The sequence below is a fragment of the Oncorhynchus tshawytscha genome, linkage group LG33 (genome assembly GCF_018296145.1).
Source record: "Oncorhynchus tshawytscha isolate Ot180627B linkage group LG33, Otsh_v2.0, whole genome shotgun sequence".
NCBI classification, from domain to species: Eukaryota; Metazoa; Chordata; class Actinopteri; order Salmoniformes; family Salmonidae; genus Oncorhynchus; species Oncorhynchus tshawytscha.
In genome coordinates this window covers 13,875,076-13,881,931 of record NC_056461.1, presented here as the reverse complement: position 1 = coordinate 13,881,931, position 6,856 = coordinate 13,875,076, and positions in this window count along the sequence as shown.

Sequence of the window (6,856 nt, the reverse complement as noted above, 5' to 3'; positions counted from 1 at the left end):
GGTTCTCAATCAGAGGCAGGTGCTTATCGTTGTCTCTGATTGGGAACCATATTTAGGCAGCCATATTCTTTGAGTGTTTCGTGGGTGATTGTCCTTAGTGTCTTTGGTCCTGTCGCTGTGTTAGTTTACGCAAGTATAGGCTGTTTTGGTTTTCGTTACGTTATTTGTTTTATAGTGTTTGTATTTAGATTCGTGTTACGTTTGTTGAATAAACATGGGTCGCAATCTACACGCTGCATTTTGGTCCGACTCTCCTTCACCACAAGAGAACCGTTACAGGTTTATTTAATTTATTTACAGCGGTTTTAAGCAGGGCGTCTAGCACATCACAAGAGAGTCGTTGAAATGAAAACTACGATTCACTAAAAGATGACGGATCTTCCATTCGGCCAGTTAGAGGCTGGGAGACGGTAGAGCAGTCGATTGACTGACCAGGATCAATTAAACCACCACTTCATTCAAATAAAAGGCCTGCAAAGACAACGTGTTGATTTACACTAGAACCGCTAAAGCAGTCAATTGGACTGCTCATGAATTTAAAAAATGTATTACTCTGCCATTTTTCAAGCCCCCTTCAGAACTAGAATCTTCTAATCACAAACGGAACTGGAGGTACGACCAGTTTTAGTAGAGCATTTCTGAAATGGTTTTCCCTTTGTGCACCCCTGTAGACAGGAAGGCCTGCTCTGCCGTTCCTCCCGGCAGTAGAAGGTGCCGTAGACTGTTGATAACCTCCCCGATTATTGTTCGAAACTGAACCTAAACTATACCTACACTAATTTTACACATATAACATCAGATGAAATACATGAAGTCGAGTATGATGAGGGTGAAAGGGGGAGAGTGAGTGAATCGATGAGCACGGGGACATACTTATGTACTCACCAATTGTGAATGAAGAACAGGGCCATTCAATTGTTTTCATCTATTCTAATTATACATCTCAAACTGGTATGTACTCTACATCAGTCCACCGAATCCAAGCAGTCTTCACAGTCCTACTTGGATTAAACATCTCAAACTGGTATGTACTCTACATCAGTCCACCGAATCCAAGCAGTCTTCACAGTCCTACTTGGATTAAACATTGAGAGTGTGTGTAATTTACAATGGCAAGAAGACCAAGATGAATGGATGCACATGCCGCGCTAGCGTTGCGGCAAAATCTGAATGAAAACGACTCAGGTGGTGGGGAAGAAATGGATCCTGACATCTCTGACGATGGTTCTTCAGATTCTGAGCCTCAGCCTGAACCTACACCTCCAAGGCCTAATCGCAAAAAAAGCCATAGCGGTGCGTACTGAGGAGGTGCCGGCGCCTCCACCAAATGAAATGGTGTGATAGAAGAGAGGAAGGGACGGCACCGTTTGGATAGAACAAGCCGGTGACAGGGCTACGGGCTGATTATCAGCACAACACGCCATCACTGAGAGAGCAGACCCTGCATCTCAAGCAACAAACTACATCAGCAACACATTCCCCAGGTGTCCTTGTTTGTGTGACATGGACATGCTCCAACTGAAGCCATTGTGTGAAGACGCACACCATGTTAGCACAACCTGACAATAACGGACTATTTTTGACTGCTGTCATTTTGATACACATATTTTCATTATAATGCCTCTATTGCTTTTGTGCTGATTTTCACTATTTATCAAACTCACTTGGCGCTTTTAATGATGTTTAGGCTACTGATGTTTTCATCCTTTGAGCACCACGTCTTGCTGACCGTGCGTCTTGGTGGTTGGGGTCTTTTGTTCAATCTGTCATTAGAAAAGAAGCTGCTACTGTGTTCTAGTACATATGCTTTCTTTGCCATAGTTGTAATAAAGGCACTCAACGAATAAAGGAATTGAACGCTCAAATTGGTTGTTTGTTTGTTTTTACGTAAGCCTACAGTAACATAAACGAACAAAAAACGCTATCGTGTTATTTGAAATCTATGGGTTTTTTCTATTCCAATGTTATTTAAGACCTTCATAAACACAACCACGTTTTTATTTTTGCGATAGCATATATGAAATGTCGTGATTACACTGTTAGAATGTTGCAAACAGTTTGAAGGGGGGTCCATCGAGGCCCAGGAGTTCTAGTATTGAAAGCATATCTTTTCAAAATGCTCTCTGTATAGATGTTAGACCCTGACACAACTTGCTTGAGGCAGTGAGGGAGAGGAATTTCCATGCTTCAGTGCATTAATTGTTTTCCAAAAAGGTTTCCCGTCAGAGTTCGATTTAGAACTTAGAAAGTAGTATGATTTAGCTTTCTTAGTTGAGGAGGTGCATGTATTTCTCAATTGCCTTCGCATAAGTGTTTGGGGTCAAAAATAACATGTTTAAAAGAAATATTTTGAAAAAAATATTTATTTTGATTTTTTTTTCTCTCTCTCTCTCTCTCTCTCTCGTTCCCTCTCTCTCTCTCCATCTCTTTCTCTCCATCTCTCACTCTCCTTCTCTTTCTCCTCTCTCACTCTCTCTCCTTCTCTCTCTCTCACTCTCTCTCCTTCTCTTTCTCCTCTCTCACTCTCTCTCTCCTTCTCTCTCTCTCTCTCTCTCTCTCTCTCTGCAGATGTGTCACTTTCTCCATCCACTAGAAGACAACTCATTAAGATACGTCACACGGTACAATTCCAGGCATAAGGAGTATCCACTGTTCCTCCAGTTCAGTATTTGATACTGGTTTTGAGGGAGGTTGAAGGGAGGAGGGAAGAGTTGGTGTTGGAGTGAGATTGGGGGATTGACCCAGGGAAAGTGTCTGGTTGGCCATCTTTGGCTGAGAGGTAATCTGTGTTGGTGTGCTGAAAACAAACCGTGTTGTCACACAGGGGAGCGCTTCCATAAGGCCTGACATGTTATAGAATGGCCCTGGGTGTTGGACTGGATGAGGGAAATTACACACACACGCACACACACACACACACACACACACACACACACACACACACACACACACACACACACACACACACACACATACACATACACACACACACACACACACACACACACACACACACACACACACACACACACACACACACACACACAGTCAAACAAAACAACAGGCATATACTGAAACATAGAGCCAAAGGTACATGGTGACACACACACACGGCAGTGAGCTGGGATGCTGCGCCAGGTGGCAGGGGAGCCTCTCGGCTGAGAGAAAGAAGAGGAGAGGGTCTTGGCTGGCTTTGAAAGGGAGAGGGACAAGCGGCAGACAGCGATGGCGTTAGCCAGGGCCAGGTTTGGATCCGGGCAGGCAGAGAAGGAGAGCCCTGGAGGGGTTTCCTGGGTCTGCAGACGGAGGGGCGTTGGCCAGGGCCAGGTTTGGATCCGGGCAGGCAGGGTAGGAGAGCCCTGGAGGGGTTTCCTGGGTCTACAGGCGGAGGGGCGTTGGGACTATGGTGGGACAGCAGCAGGGCTGTGGTCAGCCCTTTGTAACAGAGAACCATGCTTCACTGTTCAGACCTGGACCTCTGTCTCAGACACCACTGACGACAACATAGCTACCGTCCTCTAAGCAGCATGCACATGGTTGGTTTAGGACAAATGCTGAGGTAATTAGCTTCATAACAGAAATACATTACCTGAGATGGGACTGTACAGTAGGCTAGGTGTGTTAGCACATACTGTACATAGGCTAGGTGAGTTAGCACATACTGTTCATAGGCTAGGTGAGTTAGCACATACTGTACATAGGCTAGGTGAGTTAGCACATACTGTACATAGGCTAGGTGAGTTAGCACATACTGTACATAGGCTAGGTGAGTTAGCACATACTGTTCATAGGCTAGGTGAGTTAGCACATACTGTACATAGGCTAGGTGAGTTAGCACATACTGTACATAGGCTAGGTGAGTTAGCACATACTGTACATAGGCTAGGTGAGTTAGCACATACTGTACATAGGCTAGGTGAGTTAGCACATACTGTACATAGGCTAGGTGTCTTAGCACATACTGTACATAGGCTAGGTGAGTTAGCACATACTGTACATAGGCTAGGTGAGTTAGCACATACTGTACATAGGCTAGGTGTCTTAGCACATACTGTACATAGGCTAGGTGTCTTAGCACATACTGTACATAGGCTAAGTGTGATGATGTAGGCTACTGTGTCACAACAAAATGAGGTAATGTTTACAGCAATAGAGAGCTGAAGTCACCTGGGGAAGGTGGGCAGCCTGAAATGGTCCAAAAATCCCTTCTGGAAAAATCCCAGTCCCTCAGAGCAAAAAAAAAGGATGCATCTAGTAATAAGGAGACCAAACAAAGTGAATCTACTGGGTCTCTATTTTATGTTGAACATGATTTCAAATGAAGCCAACCTGTCACATCATACACTGAATTAAACAGTGTATTCTTATTTTCACTACAGCATATGTAGACCAACGGGGACATTCCTATTGAACTGTTCATTCTCTCTCGCTCTCTTTCTCTTCACCTCTATCCCTCTCTCTGTTTCTCTCTCTCTCTATTCCTATTTATCTTTCTCTACCTCTCTTCCTCTCCTCTACACAGCAAACAGGTTTAGCTCCCCATGGAGGAACCATCTTTCTAAATGAGGTAAAAGACACAGACGGAGGAGGGGGAGAGAGAGAAAGAGAAAAAGTGTGAGAGAGAAACCAAGAGAGAGAGAGAAACCGAGAGAGAGAGATTGAGAAACCGAGAGAGAGAGAAAGCGAAAAAGAGAGAAAGAGAGCAAGTGAGCAACTAAGAAAGAGAGAAAGTGTGAGAGAGAGAAACCGAGAGAGAGAGAGAAACCGAGAGAGAGAGAGAGAGAGAGAGAGAGAGAGAGAGAGAGAGAGAGAGAGAGAGAAACCGAGAGAGAGAGAAATGAAGGGAAGGAAAGAGGTGAATATAAGCGGGTTGCTGGTGGGGTATTCAGTCTGTCTAGAGGAGGGGGTGGAGATGGGGCGCAGGCTCGTGTAAGGTGAGCTGTGGGGCGTGTAAAGTGAGAGAGGGGCTATTTGGGTCATTTTCACATGGACTCCAGGCCTGAGCAGGGGTAGAGAGGGGGCTGAGCAGGGGTAGAGAGAGAGAGAGAGAGAGAGAGAGAGAGAGAGAGCGAGAGAGAGCGCACAAGAGTAAAGCAGAGAACCTCCTAATGACCCAGCCTTTCACTAGGCCACACTGCACTGAGCCGTAATTGAAGGTAATTGTTGGGAAGAGCCTTCGCTCCACAGAGTCACACAGCTCACCCACTGTTCCCCGGCCTGAGATGGACAGGTCAGGATGAGAGAAGGGAGCGAGGGAGAGGGGGACCGGGGGGAAAGGAGGGCATTTGGGGATTGCGTTACCCCCCACCCTTCACCATCCCTGACTGTCCTACATGCCATTTGTCTGGTCGCACAATTGGTGTAATTGTGTACCCGCTAAATGGAGCAGGGGCTGCAGCTTCTTCGGTGGGCAGGCTCCGATGACAGACAGACAGACAGACAGACAGACAGACAGACAGACAGACAGACAGACAGAGACAGACAGACAGACAGACAGACAGACAGACAGACAGACAGACAGACAGACAGACAGACAGACAGACAGACAGACAGACAGACAGACAGACAGACAGACAGACAGACAGACAGAGACAGAAGGAGAGAAAGAGAAAGAGATGACTAGTGTCTGTATGACCCAAAGCTGCTGGGAAACCAAAACTCTTCCACTAATGGTTGATGGCAACCTAGTATACAAGTGATGTAATATTCTCTGAATTAATGCAATATAAATGACTGATTACAGCAATGATTGATTTGAATAATTTCCGGGGATAGAGTACGTGCTCTGAAACGTGCATGAACAAGGTATGGTGCTGGTGCTGCTTATCATGGGGTTTGTGTGCCCTTGTGTCTGTATGTCTGTGTGTATGTGTGTGTGTGTGTCTCACGCAAAGGGGGAGAAATCACCTTCCTTCCCCACTTTGCCTACTCTCCTTGGTTGGATGGGTTTAGTTGGGCGAGCGCACTGGAGCAGGAAATCCAGATTCCCAGCCTATCAGAGAAATAGCACATATGACTTCCTCCTACTAAGACGGCCTAATCACCACACTGCCAACCGCTAACTCTCCACCATCCACCATCACCACCGGCCCACAGATTGAGTCCTGAGCCCAAATCACAGCACTTCTTTACACACTAAAATGAATCCTCTATTGGCTTTCCCCCTTCTAAACCTGGTGAAGCCTATGTCAGGTCATTTAAAAAACAGAAAACTATAAACTAGCGCATGTCAGCACTGAAACTAAATTGGATTCTAAAGATGAACTGGACAGAAAAAAAAATCTGTCCAATTATCTACGTAAACTACTGTTCTCATGCAGATAGGGAGTGGAGAAGGATGAATGTGAAATGTTTTATGCAGAGTGGAATGTCTAAAATCTGATGGAGAATAAGGGACTGCTTCAGTCAGGGGTATTAGAGGCAATGAAAAAGGACCCATCATCTTCATCTCTGTTACTAGTGATTTTCTCCTTCTTCTAAATAACTTCTCCCTCTCTTTTCTTTTCAAACCTTTTCGGCTTAATTACATTGTATCTCAGGCCCGGGGTCCCCCGTCACTAAGAGAATGAGGGGCTTACTCCACGTACTCACATGTCAGGACAAGTCTCCCATAATTAGCCAGACGAAATGAACTTTAATTCTTTCCTTTCCTGACACTTTAGATATACAGGCCATAATTACCGATGTTTAATTAAAAGTCCCAATCAAATCTGTTGAACTGCCGACTCTCAATGAAAGAAGGAGCAGGGAGAAATTAGACCTTAATCCTCCAGCCTCTGTCTCTACCCTCTCTTGCCTCTCGTTCCCCAGCACTTCTCACATTCATCCCTCCCCCGTTATTCACACACATTTCCTT